The sequence below is a fragment of the Myotis yumanensis genome, unplaced genomic scaffold (genome assembly GCF_028538775.1).
Source record: "Myotis yumanensis isolate MYYU_CA2020_CCGP unplaced genomic scaffold, mMyoYum1.0.hap1 SCAF_7, whole genome shotgun sequence".
Taxonomy (NCBI): domain Eukaryota; kingdom Metazoa; phylum Chordata; class Mammalia; order Chiroptera; family Vespertilionidae; genus Myotis; species Myotis yumanensis.
The window spans coordinates 33,520,627-33,537,772 of NW_027223758.1; the positions used below are offsets into that span (position 1 = coordinate 33,520,627).

Genomic DNA, 17,146 nt, shown 5'->3' on the forward strand with positions numbered 1-17,146 from the left:
GAAAAGGGATGTTAAAAATATACCCAAAAGCATAGATTAAAAAGTAAGTCCTCTTCTCACCCTACTTTCCAATACCCAGTTCCCCTCATAGAGGTTCACTCTTATCTCTATAGTCTTTCAGAGATGGTGACTGTATTCACAAGCAAACTTATGTGTATAAATGTTTTACACAAATGCTTCCACATCTTGCTTTTTTCACTGAGCTCTACATTTTGGATCTGCCTTAATTTTTTCAAGTTAACAACTTTATAAAGATGTCATAATTTACTTGCTCGATCCCCTATTTGGGAACACTTAGGCAGTTTCCAATCTTTTTCTTCCCAAATAATGCTATAACTTGTCCATTTGTTATTTTGCATATGTGGGAGTTTATCTGTTAGGTAAATTTCTGGAAATGGAATTATCAGTAAATGAGTATATGGATTTGTTTTTGCTTTGTTTTAATCGATATTGGCAAGGCAGTCTCCACAGCAGTGGTACCAGTTTGTCCTACCAGCAATGAATGTACTGACTTCCTTACACCCTGAACTACACAATATGTTAGCAAACCTTTTTATCCTTGCCAATAAGATAAATTAAAAACCGCCCTAGCTGGTTTGGTTCAGTGGATAGAACGTCGGCTTGCAGACTGAAAAGCCCCTGGTTCGATTCCTGTCAAGGGCACATACCCAGGTTGCAGGCTCGATCCCCAGTAGGGGGTGTGCAGGAGGCAGCCGGTCAATGATTCTCTCTCATCATTGATGTTTCTATCTCTCTCTCCCTCCTCCTTCCTCTCTAAAATCAATAAAAATATACTTAAAAAAAGATAAAAACCAAGATGTGCTTTTATTTTTTTATTTCTTTTTAATAAGAGTGAAATTGACTCATATTCATGTGTCTTTTTTAGGGGGTCTTGTTCTGGTGAATTCTTTGTTCATTCCATTTGCCCTTTCTTCAGTTGGTCTTTCTGTTGAACTTTTTTTCTCATTGATTTATAGAAATATTTATCCTTTCCACATATAAGTTGTAAATATTTTTCTGATTTATTATTTACTAGGGGCCCAGTGCACGAATTCATGCACCTTGAAAGGAACTGTGGGCTGCGAGGCTGCGATGGGCACAGAGGCCTGTCTCAGCCCATTCTCTATGCCCCGCCTGGTCCCTCCTGCCAGGGCCCTGGCCCTGGTCCCCTATCTGCTGGCAGCCCTGTTCCCACCACCGCCACTCCCATGTACTGACAGTGCCTGCCGTGCTTGCACCCGAGCGGGGCCGGCGCCAGCAGCGGGTGCGAGTGGCGGCTGCTGCCCAATCACCCCTCAGGAGCAGGGGGAGATGGAGAAGCCCTCAGGGGCAATCGGGGCTGGCAGCCGCCACTCTCACCCACTGACAGTGCTGACCAATCGGGACCAGCACCGGGCTCCGGCAGTGGGTGTGAGCGGCGGCTCCAGTGCCAGCTGCGGATGTGTGTGGGGCCAGTGCCATCAGCAGGGGCGAGTGGCAGCTGCTGCCCAATCACCCCTCAGGAGCAGGGGGAGGTGGAGAAGTCCTGAGGGGCACCATGTTATGTGTGTGCCCCCTGGTGGTCAGCGCACATCATAGTGATCGGTTGTTTGGTTGTTCAGTTGTTCCACCGTTCAGTCTATTTGCATATTAGGCTTTTATATATATAGATTACCATGGAGAAATTTTTTATTTTATGTGTATTTTAATTTATTGGTCTTTTCCTTTGTGGCTTTCAGGCTCTGTATCATTCTTAGAAAGACCTTCTCTAGTTCAATATTATAAAAATAATTCTGTTTTCTTCTAGTTTTTATATTTTACATTTAAATCCTTGTTCCACCATAAATTCACTTTGGTGTATGGTGTGAGGCCAGCATCCAAAATTTATTTGCAAATAACTACCCTGTTATACTAATATTACCATATTTTCCCAATCATTTGAAATGTCTCCCTTATAATCTATATTCCCAAGTTTATTTGGATCAATTTCCAAACTTTCTATTATGTTCCATGGGAGGGTTTTAAATTGGGGTAGGACATGAAGTGCTTTTTTTTGAAGGGGGGATTGGAAAGAGAGAGAGAGAGAAACATTGATGTGAGGGAGACACATTGATTGGTTGTCTCCTGCACAAGCCCCAACCAGGGCTGAGGATCAAACTTGCAATCCAGGTATGAGCCCTTGACTGGAAATAGAAACCATTTAGCCACACTGTTCAGAGCTCTGCTTTTTAAAAAACATATATATATATATATATATATTTTTATTTATTTCAGAGAGGAAGGGAGGAGAGAAAGATAGAAACATCAATGATGAAGACAGAATAATTGATCAGCTGCCTCCTGCACACCCTCTGCTGGGGATCAAGCCCGCAACCCAGGCATGTGACCTTGACCAGAATTGAACCCAGGACCCTTCAGTACACAGGCTGATGCTCTATCCACTGAGCAAAACCGGGGATTGGTCTCTACAGCTGGCTTTCTTGGGTTCAAATCCTGGCTGTGTCACATATAAAGTGTGTGACTCTGGAGAAGTTGTCTAAACCTCTCTGGGCTTCAATTCCCTCCACCTATAAAATGGGAATGATAACATTTTCTACCCCAGGGTTACTGTGAAGATGGAATGAATTAATATGTGTAAAGTACTTCAAACAGTGCCCGGCATATAGTAAGTGCCAGCTGTTACTACTTATACACACCCATGGGAAAAGTAGAGCATTATTTTGCATATATTTTAAAAAACAATGGTTTCACACTGCATTTATATTAGCAATTTTCAACTGGTGTGTCACAAGAATTTTTAAGACAATACTTAACTATTTAGTCAGGGGACTGACCTCTTTTCCCTAAGATTGCCAAATAAGAAAATGACAACAGCTAACACAACAATAGTCATCCAGTGTGTGAATAAATCAAAATTATACCTATTTTTTTGGCAAAAAATATATTTCTTGGTGTGCCACAGAATTTTAGTAATTAGTTTCTGAATGCCATGAAATGAAGAAGGTAGAAAACTGCTGATTTAGATCAATCAGTAATATTTATTTATTTATTTATTTATTTATTATGGATTTCAGAGAGAAAGGGGGAGGGAGAGAGATAGAAACATCAATGATGCAAGAGAATCATTGATTGGCTGCCTCCTGCACATCCCATACTGAGGATCGAGCCCGCAACCTGGGTGCATGTGCCCTTGACTGGAATCGAACCTGGGACCCTTCAGTCCGCAAGCTGACGCTCCGAGCCAAACCAGCCAAGGCAGTAATTTGTTTTTTAACTCAAAAATGTATCTCAAAGAAAACTCCTTGTTAGTCCAGATCTATGGAACTCTTTTTGAACAGATGCTTAGCTTAGTATCCCATTCTATAGTCAGGTTATTGAAATAACCCTCTATGTATGGACAGTTAGGTGGTTTCCAGTTTCTCACAACTACAATGCAACAGGCTACTAATTGATTTCCCTATTTCCAATCTTGTTCCCCTTCTTTCTGTTTCCAGTACAGCAACCAGAGTTATTTCATTAAAAGCAGAGAGTAGCCCTAACCGGTTTGGCTCAGTGGATAGAGTGTCGGCCTGCGGACTGAAGGGCCCCGGGTTCGATTCCGGTCAAGGGCATGTACCTTGGTTGTGGGCACATCCCCAGTGGGAGGTGTGCAGGAGGCAGCTGATCGTATCCATCTGGAACAAGTGTTCCAGTTTCTAACTCTCTATCCCTCTCCCTTCCTCTCTGTAAAAAATCAATAAAATATGTTAAAAAAAAAAAAAAAAAAAAGCAGAGAGTAAATCAATGCTCGAAACGCTCCCAGGACTCCCACTTCATTCAGATTAAAAATCAAAGTCCTTATAATGGCCTAGTTGGTCTGCATCCTGCTCCAGAATATCTCTGTTCGCGTCTCCTGATAGTCTCCTCCTTGTCCATTTGATCCAACCACCCTGACTTCCTAACTACTTCTAAAACATGCCTGCTATGCTCCTGCCTTTGCACTTGCTGTTCCCTGTGCCTGGAACACTCTTCCTTCAGTTATCTGCCTGACTCACTCATTCATCTTCTTCAGGTCTTTGCCCAAATGTCCCTGCCCTGCCCTATGAAAATTACAAAACTCTTTTACAGAGATAATGGCAACGCAGTGATGGCTGAAATTGTGGGTAGAGTGGACCAGATGTGTCTATGCTTCCTTCAGCTCTAAAATTCTGCTTTGGTGGTTTCAGACCTCGAAGTCTCCCATTCATGAAGAATGGGAACTTGAGACTCAGCCTAGGATGTAATCGATGCAGAAACAATGACAAAAGAGGAATCCCTTGGATCAGGCTTACGTCTTGTTCATTTGGAAGGACTTGGGAAGTTCCTGCTCCCATCCTGGCCTCCTGGCATTGCCTCATTCACTCACTCAATGAGTCACTGAGCACCTTACGCCTCGTAGGCCCTGGAGATAACACAGGTCTGATGTCCTCTCACTCCTAATGTAAAGCCAGCTATCTCTGCCTCCACCCTCATCTCAGGCCTGGCTTCTCCGTGGTTCTAGAGGTCCGGTGAATATTTGCTGAAAGTGGCAATCACGCCCAAGCAGACCCTGCCCTCCCTTTGTCTGACCAGTCCTCCTTCCTCCTCTTATTGTCATCCACCCTTCAGGGCCTGGGAGCAAATGGCTTTGCATTTATCACCTCCCAAGACACTACATCATTTATTTATTTACCTGATTTAGGATCTGTCCTCTTTACTAGAATGCCAGCTCTCTCAGGCCAGTGATTTTTCTGTCTTTTCACGGCTGCATCCCCACACTTAGCACAGGGACTGACACGGGGTAGGCCCTCAGTTGCTGGAGTGACCGTGCCTCTGTGTGAAAGCGGAGGTGTGTGTCTCTTGGAACGAAACCTAAGAAATAGAAAGCCTAGGTCACAGGGTATACATGTTTTGTCATTTTAATAGATGTTGTCAAATTTCCCTCCAGAGCAGGGGAACCCGTCCATTCTCCCACCCTGCTGAGTTACCCTGCAAATCCTTGATACGTTCCAACTTTAAATTTTGGTCAATCTGATGGGTGAAAAATGGTACCTCTTTGTTTAAACTTCCCATACTAGTGAGACCAAGCTCCTTTTCCTGTCTTTAATGGCCAGTTTTGTTTCTTCTTCTAAGAATTGGCTATTTTTCCAATTAAATTTTGTTTTGGTTCTTGTCTCAGGAGATTCAAAGGAGACTTTTTGTTTGTTCGCATTCTGGGTTCTAATCCTTTGTTACATGTGTTGGAAGTATTCCTCCCCTAGCCTTGTTTTTTTTTTTTCAAACAGAATTTTAAAATTTTGGTTTGGTTGGTCTTTTCTTTTGTCTTAATTTTTTCCTATGTCTTACTTCAGATTTTCCTACCCCAATGTCATCAACATATTCTTTTAAACTGTAAAATTTTTAATTTTTAAATATCCTTAGGGTTTTAATTCATTTGAAACTTGTTTTTGTAACTGGTACAGAATAAAAATCTATTTTCCCCAAATGAAAAGCAAATGTCCCAGCTCCATTATTTGTTTGTCTCTATCTGATTTCAATTCTATGCAGCACTTACTAAATTCTGATATGCATGGGTCTTTTTCTATACTCTTAAACTCTTCTACTGATTAACAAATTTATGGCAATTCCCTACTTAAAAAAAACACACTTTTGTATAAAAAAAAACACAAAAAAACTTTTGCAAGCTGGACCGGTGTGGCTCAGTGGTTGAGCGTCAACCTATGAACCAAGAGGTCACAGTTTGATTCCTGGTCAGGGCATATGCCCGGGTTGTGGGCTTCATCCCCAGTGGGGGGCATGCAGAAGGCAGCTGATCCATGATTTTTTATCATCATTGATGTTTCTATCTTTCTCTCTCTTCCTTCCCCTCTGAAATCAATGAAATATAATATATATTTATATATATGACTTTTGTGGAAAAATTCAAACACATATCTGTATATGAGTATGTATATGCATATATGTCACTCAGGTTCAACAATTATCAATTTGTGGCTAATCTTGTTTCATTTATACTCCCACCTACTTTCCTCCCCTACATACTTCCAACTATTATTATTAATCCTCACCTGAGGATATTTTTCCATTAATTTTTTAGAGAGAGAGAGAAAGGGAGGAGGAGTCTGAGAGAGACACATACTTCCATTGGTTGCCTCCCACATGTGCCCCAACTGGGGTTGGGGATTGAGCCTGCCACCGAGGTATGTGCCCTTGACCAGAATTGAACCTGAGACCCTCAGTTGTCAGGCCAACACTAGCCACTAAGTCAGCGGTTCTCAACCTGTGGGTCGAGACCCTTTTGGGGTCGAACGACCCTTTCACAGGGTTGCCTAAGACCATCGGAAAACACATATATAATTACATATTGTTTTTGTGATTAATCACTATGCTTTAATTATGTTCAATTTGTAACAATGAAATTGGGGGTCACCACAACATGAGGAACAGTATTAAAGGGTCGAGGCATTAGTAAGGTTGAGAACCACTGCACTAGGCCAATCCGGCTAGGACACTCCCAATTATTTTGAAGTAAATTCAGGAGTCATTGTATCCCTTCCATTTCTATACGTATCTCTATAAATAAGAAGTACTAAACCCCTCCCCCCCCCCAAAAAATTGAAGCAAACAAAAAACCTTGCAATTTATTTTTTTGAAGAAACTAGATCTTTTGTACTCATCTGGATTTGTTGTTGTTGTTTATCCTCACCCGAGGATTTTTTTTTTTTAAATATACTTTTTTACAGAGAGGAAGGGAGAGGGATAGAGAGTTAGAAACATCGATGAGAGAGAAACACCGATCAGCTGCCTCCTGCACACTCCCCACTGGGGATGTGCCCGCAACCAAGGTACATGCCCTTGACCAGAATCGAACCTGGGACCCTTGAGTCCGAAGGCCGACGCTCTATCCACTGAGCCAAACCGGTTAGGGCACCCGAGGTTATTTTTCCACTGGTTTTTTAGAGAGTGGAAGGGTGGGAGGGAGGAAGGGAGAGAGAACATTGGTGTGAGAAAGACAAATCCATTGGTGGCCTCCAGCACCAGCTTCAAAGGGACAACCCAGGTACCTGCACTTAAAAAAAAAAAAAATCAAAAATCCAGAGAGGAAGGGAGAGGAAGAGAGAGAGAGAGACATCAATGAAGAGAGAGAATCATTGATCCGCTGCCTCCTGCGCCCCACACTGGGGATGGAGCAGGCAACTCGGGCAGGCGCCCTGACCGGAATCGAACCCTGACCTATTGGTTCATAAGTGGACACTCAACAACTGAGACACGCTGGCAGCGCTTGGTTCTCTCTTTAAATAGATTTTTTAGAGAGAGAGGAAGGGAGAGGGAGAGAGAAACAGATGCCCAATCAAGTGAGCCACACCAGCCAGGGCCAGACATTTTTAATTCAAATCCTATCTCCTCCACTTATTACGTGATTAGACAAGTGTACCCAACTTCTTTGAGTTCTTGTGGTTTTTCCTACAATACAAGGATAACAACACTCGAGACGTAGTTGGAATTAAAACTGAAAAAACGAGGAACCCAATAAACCGCTGTTTAAACCAGTAATATCAGGTCGTGGACTGTATTAAGAATTTGAGGGTCTTCTTCATTGGTAGAGAAGCTGAGGGCCAGTCTATGTTCCAGGCAGGGGATTCTACATTTAAAATGGAAGTGAATTCCTACAAATATCAGGCACAATGCACAATTACAAGGAGGAAAAAATTATAATAATTATAATTTCCTTCCGTAAAAGTTTTGGGGAGGTCCATGATGGGCGCTGTTTTGTTACCTAAATCGACTCCCCGTCTTTTCAGTTGGTACCACCTTCCCCAAAGAGTTTGGAGCTGAGCATTCTGGGCTTTGTAGTAAATCCTTATTAGAGCTGTTCCAATGGGCTCCCGAAAGCTCCTGAGACTACATTTCCCAGGAGCCTTCCGGAGGGTGGTTGCTCTTCCCTTATCCTGACTTCCGGCATCAAGCGATTTGGAGGGCCAATCGGGAGGCTGGGATTGCCAAGTTCCGGCAGTCTGATTGGTGCATTCGGCTGGAGAGCCTGGGTTCAAATTTTCAACGGCGTTGAATAAATCCCGCGGCGGTTCTTGCGGGCGCTTCGCCGTTACCGATGAGAGGAGGTGAGCCGTGGGGAGAAAAGGGGAGCAGCTGGGGCGCGAGGGTGCCTTTTCCTGATTTTCGAACGGCTGGAGGTTGCCTCCAAGCCCCCAGTTCGGTCCGCGTTGCTAAGCCCGGGCTTCTGGAGGCTTTTGTTGTGGGGCGCCGTCCAGGCAGGGGCGGAGTGGGAGCCGACCTTCCGGCCACCCTTCTCCTTACCGATTTCCCCGAGAAGCCTGTCTGGGCCGAGTGTAGCGGACTGTATCTGGAAGTGGAGATGGAGACGGACCGTGGGAAATAGGGGAAGAAGGAAGTGCGAGAGGCCGTAGGCTGGTAGTAGTGGTGACAATTAGTGTTCTTCCATACGTGAAATAAGCATTTACTGGGCTAAGCACTCTGCGTGCGCTTTCTCATTTAATTTCCACATCAAGCCAAAGAAGGAAGTGCTGTTCGTTGTTCCACCTTGTAGAGGAGGAAACTGAGGCCCACAGTCTAGACAAACGTAGAGAAATAGGTGAAACAGTGGCCCCGCTCTCAAGAAGAGTGGCTTTTGGGGGAGGAAAATAGTGGTGGTCACAGACAACCACATTTCAAAACTAGATCATCGAGGTGGTGTGAGAACATACTCAAGGGAGAGTTTAATTCCACTTGGAGTTGTGTGTCTACTTGGGATTTTAAATTAATTCTGTTTTATCTGCATTTGCCCAGCCCTCCCCTTTGGATCTAAAAACTAGGTATTATTGCCTTTCCAATTTCTGGTCCTAACCTAGGACTTTTATAGGTAGGAGAGGAAAGAAGTGTGAACCAGGCTATACTATTGTAGGATTGGTTTGCCCCCTTTTTCTTGATAATATATGGTTTCTTTTTATCACGTACCGTTTTCGTAATTAAGTACCAAGGACTTTCCCCCAGATCAGTCCTGCTGAGGACAAGACAGCATCCGAGTGCTGTACTGCTTTGTATTGTAAGTGCCCTGACAATTTAGAGGCGAGGGAGATCAATGAAGCTTAGAAATGGACTAGGGTGGCTTTGTGAAGCAGGCGGGACATACACTGGCTCTTGATAAGCAAAGTTTGTGAGACAGGAACTAGAACAGTCTTGGTGCATAGAAATCACCCACTTAATATCTACTGAACTGAACACTTGGAGTGCGGGAAACGAGTTAAGTCGGCTCGCGTGAATTGCGCCTACTCCGCGGGAGCCGTCTTTAACTCGGTTCATATAGATTTGTGGTGGAGTGCGGGAAACGTGTAAACTCGGGCCGATTGTAACTGCGTATTACCAAATATTTGTTTGTAATCCACCCTTTTGGTGGATGGAACAAAACCAAAAGACAGAGCCATCTTATATTTTGGCGGGAAATTCACCCGCACTCCAAGTGTGAACAGGCAGATGGGCATTATCTAAATAGACTATAAAATTGCAGGTATGAAAAAGTGGACTTAATCGATTCGGTTGGTAAATTTGTTTAAACTTTCAAGTTATATCAATAGAGTTACTTTGGCCAGCCTTAGGCGCAAGTCTTTATTCTAACCTTAAAGTTAATTTACAGTTGCAATTAAGCTTCTCCAGGAAAGGGGATTACGTGGGATGGTCCTTCATTTCTTGTGTAGGAACCCAGAGAAGTCCAGACTTCTTCTATATCAGTGATGGCGAACCTATGACACGCGTCTCAGAGGTGACACGAGAACTCATTTTTTTGGTTGATTTTTCTTTGTTAAATGGCATTTAAATATATAAAAGAAATATCAAAAATATAAGTCTTTGTTTTACTATGGTTGCAAATATCAAAAAATTTCTATATGTGACACAGCACCAGAGTTAAGTTAGGGTTTTTCCAAATGCTGACACGCCGAGCTCAAAAGGTTCGCCATCACTGTTCTATATCCATATTTTTTTTTCTCCAGTCTTTTCTGGGTCTCTTCCCTAATTCTTTCTGACTTGCTGGGGAAGAAAGGAGGAGAGGTTCAAGTGCCCCTTGGCAGACTTAATTTTCTTTGCCATGGGTAAAGGTAGGATGCAGAATTGACGACAGGGAGCAATTTTATGAATAGATCTGTGTTTGCGACAGGGACATAGAGATCAGCAGCCCAAGGTATTTTGTGAAAAAGTTGTAGAAAACTGGAAGGGGTTCTGCTTTTGTCTGTTTTGGTAGATAAACTTGATTAGGAGGACATTAAAGATTAGTGAGAAAGGTGTAAAGTAGTATGTAGAAGCTTACTGGAAAATTTTAAAAGAATGCTAGTTCTACTTAAAGAAACCCAACACACCTAATAAAAGTGTTTTTCATATTTTAAGTGTCCCTGCTATTTGTCCTATTTGAATAGGATAGAAGTGCACACTACCCACCCCTTGATGTCAATGTTCCTAAATTGCAGGTTTTGGGAAGGTTGCTCTAAAGTGGGAGTAGGTGTAGGTAATATGAAAGACACCAGGAGACAGTAAATATACCCTCCCAAAATTTAAGAACACTTTTACACTGATGGAACAACAGTCTGTTAAGAAGTTTGGTGTTTGGGGGATCTATGCTATTTGGACCTTAACTCTCAGAGAACTCTGTGGTTTTGAGAGTGGGTATCCTTGATCTTAGAGCTCCTTCCTGTTCTCTGTTAACCTTTTTTACTACAGAGAACTTGAACCTGTTTCTTCATCTTTCTGCTTCTCCCAGGTTCTTGTTTCTTTTTCTTTATTATTATTATTTTTCTCTCAGGTTCTTGATAAGAAGTACTTGCTAGACTTCAAGAAATCAGAAGAGAGGTGAAAGTATATTGCAACTTTGATTGGACTTAACAGGTAAGTTTGTGTCCACAGTGAATTACATTAAACAAAATAAAGGAACATTAATATATTAGCTTCAGAAGTATTTAAGTAAGTTTAATATATCTTTATAAAATAACATGTTTTGGAAGAAAATTTATTTAATATTGGGAAAGCAAAAGAAAACAATATAACCCATTATCCCATCTCATAAACTGTGGCTAACATTTTGATAGATTTCTTCCCAGTGTTTTTTGTGCCTATGTTTGGTTTTAAAAAATTATTCACTGAAAACCTTTATCCCCCCCAACCCCCAATAGTTATGAACATTTTTTTCATGCCATTAAAATTTTGTAGAACATATTTTAATGGTTATGTGTTATTCCTTTGGTACATAACACCAAATTGCCTCATTGGAAAATTATGCTGATTCACATACCCACTGACAGTATATATTCATACAGGCACAAATTTATATTTTAAAAATATGTAATACATTTGCATTGTGCAAAAATCAAAATAATGTAAAAAGATTTATAGTATTTAAAAATCTTCTGACCCTATCACTGTTGACCTCACTCCCTGTCACCTCAGATGATCACTTTTTTAGATTCTGCTTCCCAAACCTTTTGAAGAATATAACTCTCTACAAGATGGAGTGATTGAGAATTGATGAGGATTACAACCTGTAGCCCCACTGTCAATCCTTACAAATGCTTTCAGCTTCTTACTCTTGGAATATCAGAACACTAACATTTTACAAAGATTTGTGTCATTATTTGGCCTAGAGGTAAATGGCATTGAATTATATCCAGGTTCTATTAGTCATATAAGAGTGGATTATGGGTTTATAGAATCGATGGATAAATAAAGCAGAACTGAGTGTAATTCTTCAAAGAGAGTGATCTGAAACACAAGTTTGAGAGAGAAGTGATAGAAAAAAATATATTTGTTTGAGGTTTATGGACAGTGATGAGTTAGAACAAGTGTCCATGTATTCTGTGCTGATTTAAGAGTGCTTGGACAGAGGGATTGCCATTGGATTTTAAATTGACCCAATTTTGGAAGCTTCATAGATCTGTTTCTGTAAACAGATCCAATTTCAACACAGAAATTAGTAAACATAAATGTGGAAACACAAAGTCCATTAACTTCCTTCAGACTTAGTTTGTGACTTAGATTAACAGTTACAATTGCACGCTGGATTATGTTCCATTTACTGACTCCTGCTGATCTCTTATGCACAAAAAAAAATGTAGGTGTTTTCTCTCTGGGTAAGATGAAAATAACTCAACTCTATTTAACTTGTGGTATGTAATAGGATATCTTATCCCTTGTGAAAGTAGGAGAGGGTGTCCCTGGGGAAATGGCACTGCCTGGGATGGGACCATCTTAACTAACTACACTTCTAATAAAGTCTTGAGATGCTCTGTTTACTCTATGATTTTTCCATTTGTTTACCTCATGATTTTTCCTGCAATAGAAATAGGCAAGACACAGCTCGAAAGCTGGATATTGAGATTCTCAATTGAGAACATGTATCACACCAAAGTGTTTGTTTTACTTAGGAGCTGCCAGTTCACTATTTCAGCCTTGCTTAGAATGCACCCTTTTGACACTTCCTTCCACTCACTTCTGAACCTGCACCTTTTGATTTATAGAGCTTGTCAAGACTAGTTATTTTTGGTTTAGAGTGAAGAAAGGTAGACAGGAGGTAACAGAGGTTAATATCAGATGACTATGGAAACAGGTAGCATTGTTTCTTTTGCAGTCTTCCTCAATTGTGTACCCCCCCCCCCTTTTGTTTCCTCTTTCCATTTATCTCTTCCCCTATAAAAAGTCGACATTCATCCTTACCCAGTAGAACTGTACTTTTTAGGTATCACTTCCACCAGGAAGCTTGCTCTGACCCTTCTTCTTCTTCTTTTTTTAATATATATTTTTATTGATTTCAGAGAGGAAGGGAGAGGGAAGGAGAGAAACATCCTTGATGAGAGAGAATAATTGATCGGTTGCCTTCTGCATGCTCCACACTGGGGATCAAGCCGTGACCTCCTGGTTCATAGGTCAGTGCTCAACCACTGAGCCACGCTGGCTGGGCTCTGACTCTTTTTTACTCTGTTATGCTTCTCTGCACTTCTGTAGTTTATCCTTAGTTGTCCTTGGTTTATCCCCTATTATAGCAAGGATCACACTGTGTTATAATTGTATTCTCCACTCAACTATGAGTTTCGTAAGGGAGGGCATTATGTATATCTTTTTAGTCTTTGTTTTTTGGAAACAAAAATAAGGTATATGATATGATGGGTGGCATTTAGTAGGCAGTTTTTAAAAGGAAACTAGTTCATAACATACCGGAGAGGCTTTTTTCTCTATTGTAGGAGTTATTGGTCAGAAAGAGCTATTTTTTTCACTTACAATGTTTCTAGGTTTGCAGGACTCTGAAGCTATGGTGGATTTAGATAATTTTGAAATGTGATGCTGATTCTTTTGCTTGGCAGTTTAATTTGTTTGGGGGAATGTGGTTGACGCATGTGCCTCCCCCAGCCCCTCCTCAGTGAGACGTGTTGACAGAAATTCAATCTTGATTAAGGGTTGCAGGAAGGCATCCAGTTCCCACCATGTATGGGCTCTCTCATTTAAACAGTTGACTTTAGCCCTGGCCTGCTCCATTTTCTCTAGGCTTTGTGCTCTTCAATTTTTGAAGGTTTTACATTCTATATTTATTATTTATGGGAGAGGCAGTGCGGTGAAACTGGCAATAACCCTTCGTTCATGTACTTGTGCTATCACCCTTTATTGAGGAAAGTCAGACTTCTCAATGAATGTGCATTTGCTTTTAAAATTTCACCCAAATAAAGATCAGCTGCCTCCTGCACACCCCCTACTGGGGATCAGGCCCACAACCCTAGCATATGCCCTGACAGGGAATGGAACTGTGACCTCCTGGTTCATGGGTTGACGCTCAACCACTGAACCACAACAGCTGGGCCCTTTGCCCCTTTTTAAATTGGATTGTGGTTAGTTTGTTTCTTGGTGTTGAGGTTTATAAGTTATTTATAAATTTGGTATATTAAGCTCTTATCAGAACAGAATATGTTCTCTCATTCAGTGGATTGTCTTTTCATTTTGTTGATGGTTTCCTTTGCTGTGCAAAACCTTTTTAGTTTGATGTAGTCCTATTTGTTTATTTTTTCTTTTGTTTCACTTGCCCGAGGAGATATATCAGAAAAAATATTGTTACATGAAATGTCTGACATTTTACTGCCTATGTTTTCTTCTAGGATATTTATGGTTTTGAGTCTAACATTTGAGTCTTTAATCTGTTTTGAGTTTATTCTTGTGTATAGTATAAGAAGGTGGTCTAGTTTCATTTTTTTGCATATATCTATCCAGTTTTCCCATCACCATTTATTAAACAGACTCTCTTTAGCCCATTGTATGCTTTTGCCTCCTTTATCAAATATTAATTGACTATAAAGATGTGGGTTTATTTCTGGGTGTTCTATTCTGTTCCATTGATCTATATGTCTTTTTTTTTTTTTTAAATATATTTTATTGATTTTTTTTACAGAGAGGGAGAGGGATAGAGAGTTAGAAACATCGATGAGAGAGAAACATCGATCAGCTGCCTCCTGCATAGCCCCTACTGGGGATGTGCCTGCAACCCAGGTACATGCCCTTGACCGGAATCGAACCTGGGACCTCAGTTTGCAGTCCGACGCTCTATCCACTGAGCCAAACCGGCCAGGGCTATATGTCTGTTTTTATGCCAGTATCCTGCTGTTTTAATTACTAAGTTCATGTATAGTTTGATATTTGGTAGCATGATACCTCCATCTTTTTTCTTCTTTCTCAAAATTGTTCTTGCTATTTGTGGTTCCATATGAAATTTTGGAATATTCTAGTTCTGTGAAATATTGCATTGGTAACTTCATAGGAATTGTGTTGAACCTGTAGATTGCTTAGTATGGACATTTTAATTATGTTCATTCTTCAGTGTCTTATAATTTTCTGAGTACAGATCTTTTACCTCCTCGGTTAAATTTATTCCTAGGTATTTTATTTTGTTTTGAAGCAATTATGAATGGGATTGTTTTCTTAGTTTTCCTTTCTGATATTTCATTATTGCTGTATAAAACTGCAATTGATTGCCCTGGCCGGCATTGCCCAGTGGTTACAGTATCAGTTTGTGTACCGAAGGGTGTTGAGTTCCATTCATGGTCAAGAGCATGTACCTGGGTTGCACATTCGATCCCCCGGCCTTGGTCGAGGTGAGTGCAGGAGGCAACCAATCGATATGTCTCATCTCTCTCTCTCTCTCTCTCTCTCTCTCTCTCTTCCTCTCCCTCCGCCCTTCCACTCTCTCTCTCTGAAAATCAATGGAAAAAAAATATCCTGGGGTGAAGATTAAAAAAAAAAGCAACTGATTTCTGGGTATTTATTTTGTATCCTGCTGCTTTACTGAATTCATTTATCAGTTCTAGTAGTTTTTGTGTGGAATCTTTAGGGCTCTCTATACACAGTATCATGTCATCTGCAAATAATGACAGTTTTACTTTTCCAATTTGGATGACTTATTTCTTCTTGTATGATTGCTGTGGCTAGGACTTCGGTACTATGTTAAATAAGAATAGTAAAAGCAGACATCTCTGTCTTGGTTCCAGTTTTAAGGGAAACACTTGTAGTTTTTGCCCATTGAGTATGATGTTAGTTGGGGTTTATCATATACTAGAGGCCCAGTGCGTGAAATCGTGTGAGACCCAGACTCTGCTGTGCCACCACAGGCGGGACCCATCAATGCACCCCCTGGTGACCGGTCGTTTGGTCGTTACAGTGTTACGGCCACTGGCTATATATACATATATATGGCCTTTATTACTTTGAGGTATGTTTTCTCTATTTCCACTTTGCTGAGAGTTTTTATTATAAATGGATGTTAGATTTTATCAAATGCTTTTTTTGCATCTATTGATAGGATCATGTGGTTTTAATTCTTCATTTTGTTTATGTGGTGCATCACATTAATCAATTTGTGGATATTGTACCAACCTTGCATCCCTGGAATAAATCCCACTTGGTCATGGTATCTGATCTTTTTAATGCTGGATTCGGTTTGCAATATTTTGTTAAAGACTATCTCGTTTTTGAAGAAATATTTGTAGGAAAATCTTGCATGTTATAATAATTCCAGATTTTGGAATCCTATGGACCATGTCTTAAAACTCAACACTGCTATACTAGTTGGTAATTGGAGTAGCTTAACTTCTCTGAGCCAGTTTCCTTATTTGTAAAATCGTGATGATGATGATGATGATGATATCTACTTTCTATATTGTTAATTCAGTTTAAATGAGATGATTTATATGAAGTACCTGATAAGGTGCTTGGCCTATAATAGACAGCAGTATTTGAAATATATTATTACTTACAAATGGTTTTGTCTCTTCCTCCTTGACATTTGATATTGATCTATACAAATATCTATTTTAAAATAAATATGAAAGGTAGTGGGTGGTGCAGTAAAGACATACTCTTTAGAGCCTGTCTGGATTCAGATTATGCTTCTACTACTTCTTAGCTGTGTTGTGACCATGAATAAGTAATAAATATCTTTGCCTCAGTTTCCACTTCTGTAAAATGAAGGTAATAGCAGTACCTACTTCATAGGGTAATTGTGAGGATTTAGTGATTTAATGTAAAACACTGCCAACAGTGCCTGACATGTCATAAATACTCAGTAATTAATAGCTATTATTATTTTTAGCTTTTTTCAAGTTTGCATACCTTTTTATTAAGTCATTGTCCAGGGCCAATTTAACTTTTATACAGAAACATTACTAAAGAAAGAGAATATGTAACATTTGTATATGTGAGAGTTAGTAGTTAATTTATAGACCATGTAAATGGGAAGCATTATTTAAAAAAATCAAGAGTTTTAACAGTTATTGCTGGATTTAAGAATGCTTAATAAAAATTTCAGAAAGCCCTAGAAACATAGATTTAGGGGGAGATAAATACTGCTTAACTAGTTCTTTTTTTTTTTTTTAAATATATTTTATTGATTTTTTACAGAGAGGAAGGGAGAGGGATAGAGAGTTAGAAACATCGATCAGCCGCCTCCTGCACATCTCCTACTGGGGATGTGCCCGCAACCCAGGTACATGCCCTTGACCGGAATCAAACCCGGGACCCTCCAGTCCGCAGGCCGACGCTCTATCCACTGAGCCAAACCGGTTTCGGCTTCTTAACTAGTTCTTTAAACTGAAATGGTATGCATTTATATAATAAAACCTATTCAGAGAGTATAAAAGTT

The 17,146-nt window shown here is 40.5% G+C and overlaps 1 protein-coding gene across 1 annotated transcript in view; it reads left to right on the plus strand.

Annotated features, from left to right (window-relative positions):
* Positions 1-8,016: 8,016 nt before the first annotated feature.
* Positions 8,017-17,146, plus strand: part of TPX2 (TPX2 microtubule nucleation factor) — a 65,092-nt gene continuing 55,962 nt past the window's right edge. The window contains exons 1-2 of the mRNA XM_070420104.1: positions 8,017-8,096; positions 10,784-10,866. The gene's annotated coding sequence lies outside the window, so the exon portion shown is untranslated. The remainder of the gene's footprint in view (positions 8,097-10,783; positions 10,867-17,146) is intronic.